The 14,139-nt window shown below is 42.1% G+C and overlaps 1 pseudogene; it reads right to left on the reverse strand.

Annotated features, from left to right (window-relative positions):
* Positions 1–3,913: 3,913 nt before the first annotated feature.
* LOC137760375 (U2 spliceosomal RNA) lies at positions 3,914–4,086 on the reverse strand (annotated as a pseudogene).
* Between the last annotated feature and the right edge of the window lie 10,053 nt (positions 4,087–14,139).

The raw sequence follows: 14,139 nt of genomic DNA on the forward strand, positions 1-14,139 counted from the left end.
GGAGCAACTGGCCGCAGGCGATATATTTTCAGGTCCAACTGGACGCACCGCTTATTGAGAGCGGAAAATCTGGAAGCTGCAGTTGGAGAAGGCCTTTGCCTCTCTGTGCCTGTGGTAGATGGTGTGATGAATATTATCGTGTGACCTGATGCCACTGGTGGGGAGATGCCAAGGCATTCACCCAAGGGGCAGATGTTGTTAGAATCATTGACTTTAAAAAAAAAAAAAAAGAATTGCCTCCATCAGGGGTCTGATGCTCTGGTGGATGAAAGAGATCTTGCATCTCAAGATTAGCCCAAACATACTTACTAAACCAGTGCTGGCCTGGGGTCACCCTTTTCTCTGGCATCACCTTCCTTTCTATTCCCATCAAAAACAATGACTTAGAAAGTTTGTCTATGGTGTGAGAGGATTACAGCAAGTGCACTAACACCTGTCAGAAGTTTTGTACAATAGCACACAGCATGATCATTATGGGTTCAGGAATGTTCAGGCATTGGTCTCTGGTTCTGAATCTACTGCTCTCATTAAAATGCATTTGTAGGATAATAGAATGCTGTGTTTGGCATCATCTAGTTAAATGGCACTCTGTGTAGACCAGGGAACAGTATATGATACACTCCATGTACTCTGTTAAGAAAGGGGCAGAGATGGGACGCCAGGAGGCTAACACGCTGAGAACTTGCCTGTGTGGTCTGGTTTAAGACCTAATTGGTTTCCTTGCTTAAGAATTTCTCCTTCAACTGGCCTATACAAAAGGCTGCTTTTTGGAGGTGAAGGTATTCTCCATCTGAGGCATTCATTTAAAATTTAAATATTCCAGAACAGGATAGTAAAGTAACATTTTACAGTGAACTGTGTTTTTAGAGGAAACAGCTTAGCCAGTTGCCTAGCTAGGCCCTGAGGACAGGATGACATTAGTGATCGGGAAGTGGTTCTCTGAAGGAGGTGGGTTGAAGCAGAAGGGTCAGGCCAGAGGCAGTGGGTGTCACCTGGGAGGGTCTGGGAGGGCCTGGGGGGGGACCACAGGTGGGGACACCTGGGCATCTTGGGGACAAAATGAGAGCACTGTGAGCTGGGGCTTGGTCAATAGGGATGGAAATTGTGGGATCTTGTGAAGAGAGAGGTGCAAGGAGAGTAGGCTCTGGAGACAAATCCGACTTCTCTTTCATAGTTTTCTGAGGCCTAACCTGAGAATTGGTCCTGCGTCCCTCAATGTCCAGACACTTACAAAGTGATTTCGTTGTTTTGCATCCTAACAACAGGTGACTTTTCCCTTCATCTGCTTGATCAGGTCTTAGAATAAAGACTAGGGAGTTGGCTTCTGGAAGAGAGGGCACAGTTAATTCCAGCTGTTGCAACTTTAGCCTGCCTGTAATCATCTCCTTCCTGGACAGAAGCAGTATTATTCTCCTCTCCACTCCCCCCGTTCCAGATTCATCTCATCCAAAGGCAACGCTGATGGTGTCACGAGCCTACTAAAAGATATTAAGTGTTTATATTTGGTCAGCTGAATGATTTCTCACCTGTGGTAGATAGATTTATTGTTACCAACTATCTAGCCCTCTTTCCTGAGAGAGGAACCATACATCCTCTTTCATGGCAATGTGACTTTTAGTGCTTCCTGTGTTGGAGGGGTATCTTTTGCTCTGTTGATGTCAGGGTTGGCCATATGATTTATTTTTGCCAATAGAATAGGGGCAGATATGACATATGGCTTGTTTCTGGCAGGCTTCAAAAGCCATCGCATGTTTCTACCAGTCCTTTGCCTTGGGAAGCCAGGTTTCCCAAGTAGGAGCAGATCCTTCAGTCTGAGTCGAAGAATAAGATGAGGAGACACATGATATGGAGTCATAGCAGCCATCAGCAGGGAAGACAGATGAGAAACAAATGTCTCTTGCTGTAAGCCACTGAGATTTGGGGTTTGCTTGGTACAACAGCAGAATTAACTCATATAAATCCATTCCACAATTTATCCTCAACCTACTTTTCTAGACTTATATGGCATTACAACAGCACATGTACCCTACACTCCAGCCAATCTAGAAGAATCTCCATTCCCCAGCCTCTGTGTTTTATTATTCTCCTAGCTCAAATTGCCTGTCCCCAATCTTCAACAAATCTCACTTTAGAGAATCTTCCAGTTAGCTCTAAATCTAACTCACCTACAATATCTTTCTGAATGTCTTGGTTTGAAATGACTTTTCCTTCTCTGAATTCCCACGAGCATTCACGGTTATGCTACCTATCACTCTATTCGTTAATAATTAAAAGCACTATTTATAGAGCATGTACTACATACCAGGGATAGCTGTACATGTATGTGTATCTATGAATACCAGATGTTGGTTTTTACCAACTGTGTTTGTATACACTAAGACGGGATAAAAACAAAAAGGCTTATTGTGGGTGAAAAACCTGTAAAGATAAAAGGGGAGGAAGTAGTAGAAAGTGGCAAGAGTCTTCCTACCACAGTGATCATCTGACACCTGTGGAAGAAGACAGGGAGGATGGAAGCTTGGGTAGGACGAGTTTTGAGCTGCAATGCAATTCCAAGAAATGTTCTGCCAAGTCAGTGGGAGTCTTTAAACCAAAGTCATCTTTGGGAGGAAGGGGTCTCATATCTCAAATGACCTGCATTGGTCCCCCTATCATGCTTGGCCATTAGCTGGGAGCAGCCTTGTGGGAATATATTATAGTGGATCCCAAACAACAAGAGCTGGGGTTGTTCATCAGTGATGCTCCCACAACATAAAAGATGAACAATTCTTTATCATCAACATTAGCTTATTGAATCTTCACAAAAACTCTATGAGGTTAGGACTGGTATCATTTTTGCTTTAAAGTAAGGACACTGAGGCCTAGAGAGGTGAAGTGACTTTATTGCCATCACCCAGTTAGTAATGGGCTGGAGCCTGAGCTTGTCCTCTAAGCTATCACTGTAAGCACATGAATGAGTAAATGCACCTTGGTGTTGCCTGTGAGAAGGTGGAAACCTGAGCTGACAGTGATCAATGCCACTCTTGTTCTTGTTGGATCCAGAAATGCACAAGCCTCCCTCCAGTTTTCATGACACACAAGCTCCTCCCCTATCTGTGGGTCAAGGAATAGGACCAGATGTTTCTGATAAAATATTATGAAATATTTTATGAATAAAACAGCTCCATAGAAGTGCTTCCTAAAACCCCAAGGAAACAGGGTTCTCAGATGCTTTTTCCTATAATTCTCTTTTTTCTTTTTAAGAGAAGGTTGAGAATAGGGTGGATGATCAGAAACACAAGGTTTCAGAATTCTGAGCAGGGTTGGAGAAGAGGTCCAAGAGAATACAGAGAGCCTTATGGGGTAAGAGAGCGGAAATGTGGGAGAGCTGGCAGGCCCCGGCTCCTTGTGGCCACAGGCATAGGGCACCCCGAGGGGCAGGCTGGCAGGGGCCGACCATTTAAGGCATAACCACCTGGTGGTCAGGCTGGCTTGAATTAGGGAAGAGCACGGAGCCTGTAAGGCGGCTGAAGTTTCCGTTACCTGGAGACGCTACTTCCACAAAGCCGATAAAACTAGCTCTCGGGTTTGGGGTTGCTGCCACTCCGAGAGCTACTGAAAAAAGTCCTTGGGCCAATGATAGCACCAGCATAGAGTGGTAATAATGAAGACACTCACCAGTAACTTGCTTGAAAACCCACGAAGGTCAATGCCATACCGAAACTTAAGAGAGCCATCCACCTGCTGCAAATCGGCGGGTGAAGCCAAAAGGGGAAGAAAAGGAAACACGAGCGCCCTGCGAAGGTACGGTGGGCGGAGCCAAGGCTGCATGAAACCTCGCGAGAAAAACAGTACCTCACTCGGGCAAGCCGAAGAGGAGCGAAGTGATGAAGAAAAGGTGAGGAAGGCAGAGTCTGCCCTTTGTTGTTATGAGACGGGGTGCACCATTCCTGGAAAATACCAGGTCCAGGCGTGGAGTGAATGGAGCAAGCTGTTATTCCAATTCCCAGCTTCAAAAATTTGCTCCATTTACTGTATTGTCCTCAGATATCAACCTGATGAAAGCAGATACTACACTTGATCGTAGCCAAAAGGCCGGGAAGCGATTCTCTCCTGTAATTCTTGAGCCATTATTCCAGTCCTATTTCCTGCTGCATCTAATCAATGATGTGTTGTTATAGTACGCCTATTGTTTTGGTCTTATGAATCCATATCTTTTTGTCTCCTGAGATTAATTTTTTTCTTTCTTGTTATGTTTCCCATTATTGAGAAGTTGTGAACGGGCTTGCTGAGAAAAGCTGGTAAGGACTGACTCAGATAGATAGTTGGTATTTTGAAAGGAGACCAACTACTTTCCCCACCCCCAGAAACAAATAAAGAAAACAGAAGGACTTTTAGGGTTAGGGTAAGTAAACCATTGCTTCCTATTTTCCTATAAACCAAGCACCTTTGTCTTACCTTTCTCTTTGGGTCCAGTTTAAAAAAACAAAGCAAAACAAAAACACCCAACAAATAACTCACAGCCATTTGATTATATGTATATCTGTTATATATATATATATAATCAAATATGTGTATCTATTATATATACACATATATGTATATATATAATAGAGAGATGAGTATATGGTATGATATATAGATATATCTATATATATGGTATGAATACACAAGATAGACTTCTTTCTACTGCAGTAGGTGGGGTTACATAGAATGCTGGCATGTGGTAGAATCAAAAGACTTCCTAGGCCGAATGCTATCTGCAGAAGTTGCAAGGAAAAACTAAAAGACACCAAGCAAGCAACCATACAATCAACCTCCCAAATCCTCCCTGGATGCTTGCACTTATCACTGCTCCCCTGACCACAGTGTGTGGCATTTTACTTTTCAGCTCAGGGTCAAGACCTGCCCTGGACATGGCACTGGAGGTGGGATCAACTGTCCTGTAAGCTCTTTTAACTGGTGCCATAAACAAGCCTAGTTAATGCGCTTATAATTAAAAGGCATTTTTCTCCCACTGCCACTTTAAGATGAATTCATTGAAGAATTTTTTTTTTTTTTTTTCTGCCTTTGGAAGAAAACTATCAAGCACCACGACATTTCTGGTCATCCTCATTTTATAAAAAGAGACCTCCAAATCTCCTAAGTCTTATTTCAGAAATTAGGATCTTCAGTCATAATATGTTAATTAACACCACGATTTGCATTTGCAAATAAGACTTGTACTCCATTTGCTAGAGGTGGCACTGGACAAGTCTGTCTTTGGAGGAAAGGATGTGATGGGTTTCTTGCTTCTTTGCCCATCTTTCCTGTCACCCAATAGCTGTTCTTTCTGACTTGGGGCTGAAAATAGGAGAGGAAAGACAGATAAAGGGGAAAGAAAAAGTCCACTTAATTGTCCTGCCTGTAAGCTGGCTTCTCATGCTCAGAGCCTCACAGATGGTCCTCCAGACTCACGACCTGCTCGGCCCCTCGGACAGTAACAGACAACAGTTCCCCTCACCTTTGACCTATTGTTCCGATTACCCCTCAGCCTCTGATTTGCAGGTGCTTCATTTTACACAGATCCTCTCAGTCCCAATTCCCTTCTGGCAGAAGTTCTTTTAGGCACGTCTTTAGGATCCCACATAAAAGGGCCCCCAGCGGGCATCCCTTCCCCGGAGCTTCCACCTGGCTGTAGGCCTGCCAGAACTTGACTTGCAGTCAGAGGGGAGCAAAGTTATCTCGTAGCCACAGTTCCCTCTGCTCCCCCAGAGCACCAGAGGGGATTTGGTATGTGTCAGAGGAACCTCCCAAACCCAGCAACAACAGCAGTTTCTCAGAGCTTGTCTCCTTTGAAAGCCCTCCCACTAGACTCCAAGTCAGGAGCCAGGTCTCACCCTCGCCCCTTGCCATGGGGTGGAGGGTAGAACTCAAAGTACAGCTTTTTCTATCGAAAGCTTTCTCTTAAATCTTCCTCTTAATTTCCAGTTTGGGGAATCTTTTTACCCTTGAAGTGGGTGAAGGCCCCAAATCGTGTACCTGGTTCTGAGCAATTTCCTTTGAAATGTGCGTCTTGATTTTCAGCCTCTCCCCTCACTTGATAGCTGATGTTGTTTACATGGCATTTTAGTTGAATCTTCCATTTCATTCCATGTATCATCTTTTTTCAACATTCTCTGCCCCTTGTAGCATCTTCTGTGGAAATTTCCTTGTTCTTATGCTGCATACTCTACCAAGTCCCTAAAATGTGTCATCTCCCTGGGGCTTAGCCTTCCTGGGTCCTCCTCCTCCCTTTTTGACATCTAACCTGTCCCAGTCCTCCCCAACAGCACACCCATCATATTTTAGATTTGGGGCTTCCATCCTCAGGGCCCTGATCTTTGCTAAGGGAACTTCGGTGACTCCTGTGAATGCTCTGTCCTGTGTTCTTTTTCCACATGGCACTGGGCATGTTCATACACTATCAACTGAAAGTAACAACTTGACCCAGAAGTTTTCTAAATTTGAGGATGGTTTGTTGTTCTTCTTCTTGTTGTTTTTACTTTTTAGCAAAACCCTTTTTACAAAGTAAATATTTCAATCCATTTGCTAGTAAAAGTTTCAAACAGATAAAATATGAATAAGTGGGAATAAAGTGAGAGTGGGCTCCCAGAGACCACCCATCTGGCTTCCTCCACAGCCCCACAGGCACTGATAAAGAAGCCTGGGGCGTCAGGAAACACACGTGGAAAATCTCGACTTTTAAACAAAACGTGACTTTTAAAACGGGAGCAAAGCACGGAAGATTGATTTTGGGGAAGTGATGTGTGCCCCACAGCCCTTCAGAAGTCACACCACATGGGCTGCCTCCTCTCTAGGAAAATTAGTGAACGCTAGGGGCCCCAGCCCCAACTCCCTGCTTACTTCTGATACAGTCAGCTTCTAAATGGCCACCTCTTGGCAAGACCTCAATGTGCCTTGGAATTTGGTTTATTTATTTCTTTAAAACCCAAGCTTCTGAAATGGAATCCCTATGAAGAGACTCATAAAGGCAAGGGCTTCTTTTCTTTAAAAACCAAAAAAACAAAACTAAAAACAAACAGCTCTCATAACTTTATTCTGTGGATTATGTTTATGGCATTTTAATGCCATTCCTCAAATCTCTAAACCATATGAACTGCTGAGACTTTAACAGACTAATTATGCTGCTGGCCTTTTGAACCTTGACTGCTAGGGACTATGTTACTGCTTTGAGTTTTAAAAGGAGAGCCAAAACGTCCCTTTACCTTTTCCATGTCAGTTTTTTTTCCTATAAATGTACCAACACTCTGTGATATTGACATCATCTGGCCAACACAGAGGAATGGACCCTACCCTTTAGCTGTCCCACCCGCCAGCCATGTGGGTATTTAGACATTCTCATGCATATTCAGATTTCCTGGTTAGGCATGTGGAGCAAATCAAGTGGTTGCTACTTAGGGAGGAATTGGCAGGATGACTTTACTTCTTTTTGGGTGCAGAAGGATTCAGGAAGAGTAGAGGGAAAAAGGTTCAGAAGTAACACTAGAAAAAGAAAATAGTCTCTTTTCTCCCTCACAATCATTTCTCTCTTGGTGACCCCATAAGAGCTGTTGTTTGTGAAACAGGACTCTTAAGGACTCCGCTCTAGTGAATAAAACAAGCTACCATGATCCTGACAGGCCACACACTAGGCATGGTCAGAGTCTGAAAGGCCTGGACCCACAAAAATTTTGGACTGATTATTTAGCATTGCCTGCACTTTATCCCTGGGAGGAATGAAGCCCAGAGCTGAGAGGGGAAGCCAAGGAGGCTTGTGAGGGCATCTGGTGTGCTTTCCTTACCCCCTGGGGATCCTTGATTGTGGAGCAGTCTAAAGAGAGCTGAGGTTCTCAGAGCTTTGCTGAGGAATGACAAATGGCCAATGTGAGCTGTGGAAGCAGCTTTCAGGAGGCATCTGCTCTGATAAACCTCTTTTTTTTTTTTTTTTATGATTAACCTCTTTTTGACATCTGAGGTGGCAAGAAACCCTCTGCACTGATTGGAAAACATTGTTTAAAACAATTGCTACCTTTAGAAAGTAACCATTTTTACTTAAAATTTACTTCCAAAGAATGTTGGACTGAAGGATTGATATCTAATGATTAAAATCTAGTAATTAATCTCTGGAAGCCAGAAAGAGAGGAATCAGAGCTACTTCACCAAGGATGTCAGCTCAGCTCCTCCACAAACACCCATGGACACCCCCAAACCACTTTTCTCTCTTTTGATGTTTATAGTTCACACATGCAACTTGGCACAAGAGTATGTACTGTCTTACATGGTGAATGATTGTTTTATATGTTCTGTCTTCGACTCCTCAGTGATCTATTTCTTAAAGGCAGAGAACGAGAACATGGGTTACATTTTTAATATACCACACAAGGTTTCCCTGCTCAGTGCTGGGCACAGGACGGGTCCTCAGAAAATCTTGGTTTGTTGATCAGTGATTGGCAAGTCCCAGTAACTGCCAAATGCATTGAAGAACCCGACGCCAAGCCTTGGTCTGCTTCTGCTGATTGATGGTATTGGCCAAAGAAGCAACAGCCACGGGCATTCGGGAAGCTGCGGTCAGTTTTATGGCGTTCCAGGCAGAAAAGTATCATCTGCTCAAAATGCTTAAAACTAACTTGCATATTAAATATGACTAATTTTTTCTTCCTTGTCAATTTTTGTGCCTAAGTATTCTCACTGCAATATAACATAAAAGTTAACACAGGGCTTCCCTGGTGGTGCAGTGGTTGAGAATCTGCCTGCCAATGCAGGGGACACGGGTTCGAGCCCTGGTCTGGGAAGATCCCACATGCCACGGAGCAACTGGGCCCGTGAGCCACAATTACTGAGCCTGCGCGTCTGGAGCCTGTGCTCCGCAACAGGAGAGGCCGCGATGGTGAGAGGCCCGCGCACCGCGATGAAGAGTGGTCCCCACTTGCCGCAACTAGAGAAAGCCCTCGCACAGAAACGAAGACTCAACACAGTCATAAATAAATAAATAAATAAATAAAAGAACGTGAATTTCTTTAAAAAAAAACAAACAAACAAACAGAATTCCCTTGACCCCTCTTCCCCCCCAATTACTGTCCCAATCTTTAAAAAAAAAAAAAAAAAAAAAAAAGTTAACACAGACTTTGGAGCATTCACATTCCAGCTCTGCTATTTATTGGTTGTGACCTTGAGGAATTCTATAAACTCTAAATATCTTTTCCTCTCTCATTTTTTTTTTCTTTTCTCTTATCTTCAGACAGCATCCCTAAAATTGTTGCAGGATAACTTGTTTGCTTGGAAGTTAAATCTCCCACTCTACACTGTTCAGGAGACTAACCATTGATGTAATTCAAAATACTTCCACAGATATACACAAAAACATACCTAGATAGAGAATGATAGATAGACAGATAGATAGATAGATAGATAGATAGATAGATAGATAGATAGATAGATGATAGATAGTAGAAGGTAGATAGATGATACATGATAGATTATTCTAATTACTCTCTTAAGAGGATAGATTATGCTAAAGAGAGACTCACTCACAATCTAAACCAGGATGGGTTGAAGTGTGCAGTTTGGGGTATATACTTGGGGCAGAACATTGATATTTGTACAAATGGCAGAAGCATAGAAAATGTTGAGGCAAGGAGGGGACCCAGGAGAGAGGAGAGCAGGGTGGTTGGAGTGGAGCACAGGACCAGAAGAGGAGGAAGAGCTGGGAGGTCCCCACTGGTAGAGTAGACCAGAAGGAGCTTTGAAGAGAAAAATTACTAGGAAGTTATTAATTTGTTTGCCATGGGGTATGTTGGCATCTCTCTCCTTGTGTGTCACCCTCGTGTCTTTAATAGAATACCCTTGACTGTATTATGCTCACTGAGGCTTTTCTGTGAAAGTTCTTTCCATTGGGAATATTTAGAGGATAAACTTCACTTTCTTTATCTCTAAAATGGTGATAATGATGGGGTTAGAGCATAAGCATCAAATGAGCTTATGAAATGCTGGCATATAATAAATGATTATTTTTTTACATTTTAAATACATTGTGAATTGATTTATCTATAAGTTCATAACTGCCTATTGATTAGAATTGCTTTTGTGTTGCAATATAATGATTGAGAGTGCAGGTATTGGAGTCAGACAAACCTGGGCTCAAATGCTGACTCCGCCCCTTTTTCTGTGTGAATTCAGGCAAATGCCCTCTCTTTTCTTATTTGTAAAATGGGGATTATATTTATGTCATAGAGACATGGTGAAGGGAGAAGGCTAAGGAGACAACATTCCAAGGTTGTATTACTCAAGGTTCCCAAAGGAAAAAAGATTCAACACTCAACTGGGGGTACCTGGAGGAGAATTTAAGAAAGGGACAATTTATAAAGTTGTGGGTAGGCTGTAGGGGAAGCAGCACAATGGCTGGTACTGAATCCTCAGACTAGCAATAGAGGGCATGAGAGGTGTGGAGAGGAGCGGAGAGGGGTGGAGAGGGTAAGGAGTGCAATCTGGAAGGACTGTTGTGTGGAACAGAGGATAAGGGAGTCGCCTGATGTGGTCCACACTGATCAGTATCTCTGGGCACAGAGCAGAGATGGGGGGGCAGGATGGAGGTGGATACAGAGAGGCATGGAAAGTGTCCAACATGAAAATGATTAGCAAAGTGCCTGGTGTAGTAGTACTCAATAAATGATTGCATAGATTAAACAGAATAAGATATATATATATATAATATTAATGATCTTGAATCTATAGTTTTTTCTGTACCCCAAGAAATCAAAAGAATATCTGGTTTTATATGCCTAGTGAAATCAGTATGATTAAAATATTGGTTCTTGCCAATTCACCAGGGTTCATTAGAATCCCCTCATATGTACCCCATCCTCAAGAGGAAGGGGCAGCGTTTCCAGATTCCCTGCTAAACTGTCTTTCTCATGACAGGAGTATAAATATGCTCTATGATGAGGAACTTCACTGCCAGTGATAAAATACCCTGGCTTGCTCACTTTCCAGCCATGCTACCTGAGCCAAGGTACCATACCTCTTTGAGCCTCATGTATAAAAATGGCCTTCTATTTTTGTGGCAACACGGATGGACCTTGAGGGTATTATACTAAGTGAGATAAGTCAGATGGAGAAAGACAAATACCGTATAATTTCCCTCATATGTGGACTGTGAAAAAAAAAAGAAAAGAAATGAAAAGTCAAAATAAAAGAGCTAACCAAACAAAAAACAAACACATAGGTACAGAGAACAGAGTAGTAGTTACCAGAGTGGGGTGGGGTAGGGTGAAATGGGTAAAGGGATCAACTGTATGGTGATGGATGGAAAGTAAATTTTTTGTGGTGAGCACACTGTAAGGTATATAGAGGTAGAAATATAATGTCCATGTGAAATTTATGTAGCGTTATAAACCAATGTTACTTCAATAAAAATAAATATTAAATTTTAAAAATGATTTTCTAAACATTGATGTACCCCAAGCCTTAGTCCCCTGCCCTTTACTCTTCTCTGTCTAATCTCAGTTCTTGAGTGATCTCATCTAGTCTCAAGGATTTAACTATCATTTATAAGAGATGACCTCAAGCCCAGACTCTATTCTGAGCACCACATTAGTAGATCCAACTGCCTACGTATCATCTCCACTTGGACGTTAAAAGGCATCTCAAATAGAATTTGTCCCAAACCACATTCTTGATTCTTCCTTCTCCACCTTCCCAGGACACCCCCACCAAAAAAAAAAAAAGGAAAAAGGAAGAAAAATTTTTTTGCCCCTACCCACATTCATCTCATCTAATGGACCTCCATCTCTCTAGATGCTTAGGTTTAAACCCCACATTCTTCCTTGACTCCTCTTTCTCTCGTACCTCACATGCTGTCCATCAGCCAGTCCTGTCAGCTCCGTCTCCAAATCACATTCACACGCTCAGTACCTTTACAGAAGAGTCCTGGACCGAGCCCCCATCACCTCTCAATTAGAATTATTTGGATTAACTGTCTCTAACTGGTCTTCCTGCTTCCACAGTCTTCTTTCCCACACTATAGTTATAATCTCCACAGGGATGATATTTGTAAATATAGGTCATATCATACCACTTCTCTGCTCAGACCCCTAAATTGCTTCTTGACTCACTCCAAGTAAAAGTCAAAGTCTTACCATCATGTCCTGTGAAGTCCCTACATGATTTGTGTCCTCACTCTCCACTGACTGACCTCATCTCTTATTTTTCTACCCCCTAGTGACTCTGTTCCAGCTACACTGGGCTTCCTTGCTGTTCCATGAACATGCTAAGTATTCTCCCATTGCAGGCAGGTTGTTTGCATTTGCTGTCTCCTTTGCTTGGTACTGTCTTCTCTGTCCCCATGCAACTTGGCACAAGAGTATGTACTGTCTTACATGGTGAATGATTGTTTTATATGTTCTGTCTTGACTCCTCAATTCTACTTCCCTGCTTAATATTTCTCCATGGTGTTATTATCATCTTACATCATCTTACATATATTCATACTCATTTCTTTGTTTGTGTTTAGTCTCCTTCCTCTAGAATACAAGCTCCAGGAAGTCAGGACTGTGTCTCTTATATTCACTGCTATGTTCCCATAGTTACGATAATAAATGAATTAGCTCATAGCTTAGAGTTGTAGGGACCGTTAACAGTTGGTGGTTCAATGAGATGAAAGTCCTGAAAGGGTCTTTCTTAAATAAAATACACATGATCTGGGATTCTGGGCTAGTCTGTTAAATACTTACTTATTTTATGTTCTATTGCCAATAAAAGTAATTGCCATGGTAATTGCCAATAAAAGTACTAATAAAGTACTAATAAATAATGTAATTTTAAGTTGTTTTTGGTGTTAAAGGAAATATATGTTCATACTTAAGTATACTTTTCATGTGTGAGTTTTAGGATACAAATATTAAGACCACAAATATTTCAATGAAATGAGATAACATTTGTGAAATTGTCTGTCATGGGGCCCAGAATACGGAGGCGTCTTAGCAGATGTTTGTTTTCTTCCTGCCATCCTTCTGGAGGCAGAGGAACTTCTGTTGCTCCTGAACTTGGGGTTGGAGTACGCATTTTATCAAACCTGTTACTCCATTTACACACCTCTTTCAATTCCATTCAACAGAAGTCAGTGGGCAATATGCAAAGGCAGGAACACTGCCATGAAGACGTGTGATGATTTCTGCAGATTTCCCAAGTGTTTTCCCTTATATCCAACATAAATTATTACACAAATAATTCCTAGAGTATCTTACAGTGGCATAGTGCAGTGTTTCCCAAACTGTGTTCCAAATCAATGCAAGCATCTACAAGATACGAACTGAAGTTCCTCAAAGGCAATGTTTCATGGTCAAAGAAATCTGGAGAAGATGGGGTTAAAGAAGGCTAAACAGATTCCAAATTACAGTCCTTCTTTTTGTGTTTTATCTAATAACCTGTGTTGTGAGTCTTCTGGAGAAAAGTCATACGTGTAGGATTTTCTAAACTTACTTCACCGTAGAACCCATCTTTATAGACCCTCAAGTTCAACTAAACACACTTTGGAAGATCCAGCATAGTTTAAAAAGACTTGATTCGATTTTCATATAATCCTCTAAGTTAACAGAAAAAAACATAATTATCCCCATTTTACAGATAAAAGGAAACTCTCAGCATGATAACTGGCTTCTTCATGGGTTGTAGAAAGGTATAGTGAACTAAACTAAGAACTTTTGCTGAGAATTTTAATTTTCATTCCATTGCAACATATTGCCATCTGTATTAGTTTCCTAAGGCTGCTGAAACAAGTCACCGCAAACTGGATTGCTAAACAGCAGAGTTATTTTTCTCTCTCATGCTTCTGGAGGCTCTGAGGGAGAATCCGTTCCATGTCTCCTTCCTAGCTTCTGGTGGTTGCCAGCAATTCTTGGAGTTCCTTGGCTTGTAGCTGCAACACTCCAATTTCTGCCTCTGTCTTCACATGAGTTTCTTCCTCCTGTGTGTGTCTCAGTGTCTCTCTCCTTATAAGGGCACTGGTCATTGGATTTTCTAATTTATTCTGCTGCAGAAAGGCTTGCTGTGTACAAGCTTGAAGGCTTCATTTTTCTAGGCTAGAATCAAATCTTTATTTTATGACCCAATCGGGAGTCCTCTTCACACCTTTAGTCAGAGTAA

This window comes from Eschrichtius robustus, chromosome 2, assembly GCF_028021215.1.
Source record: "Eschrichtius robustus isolate mEscRob2 chromosome 2, mEscRob2.pri, whole genome shotgun sequence".
Lineage (NCBI taxonomy): Eukaryota > Metazoa > Chordata > Mammalia > Artiodactyla > Eschrichtiidae > Eschrichtius > Eschrichtius robustus.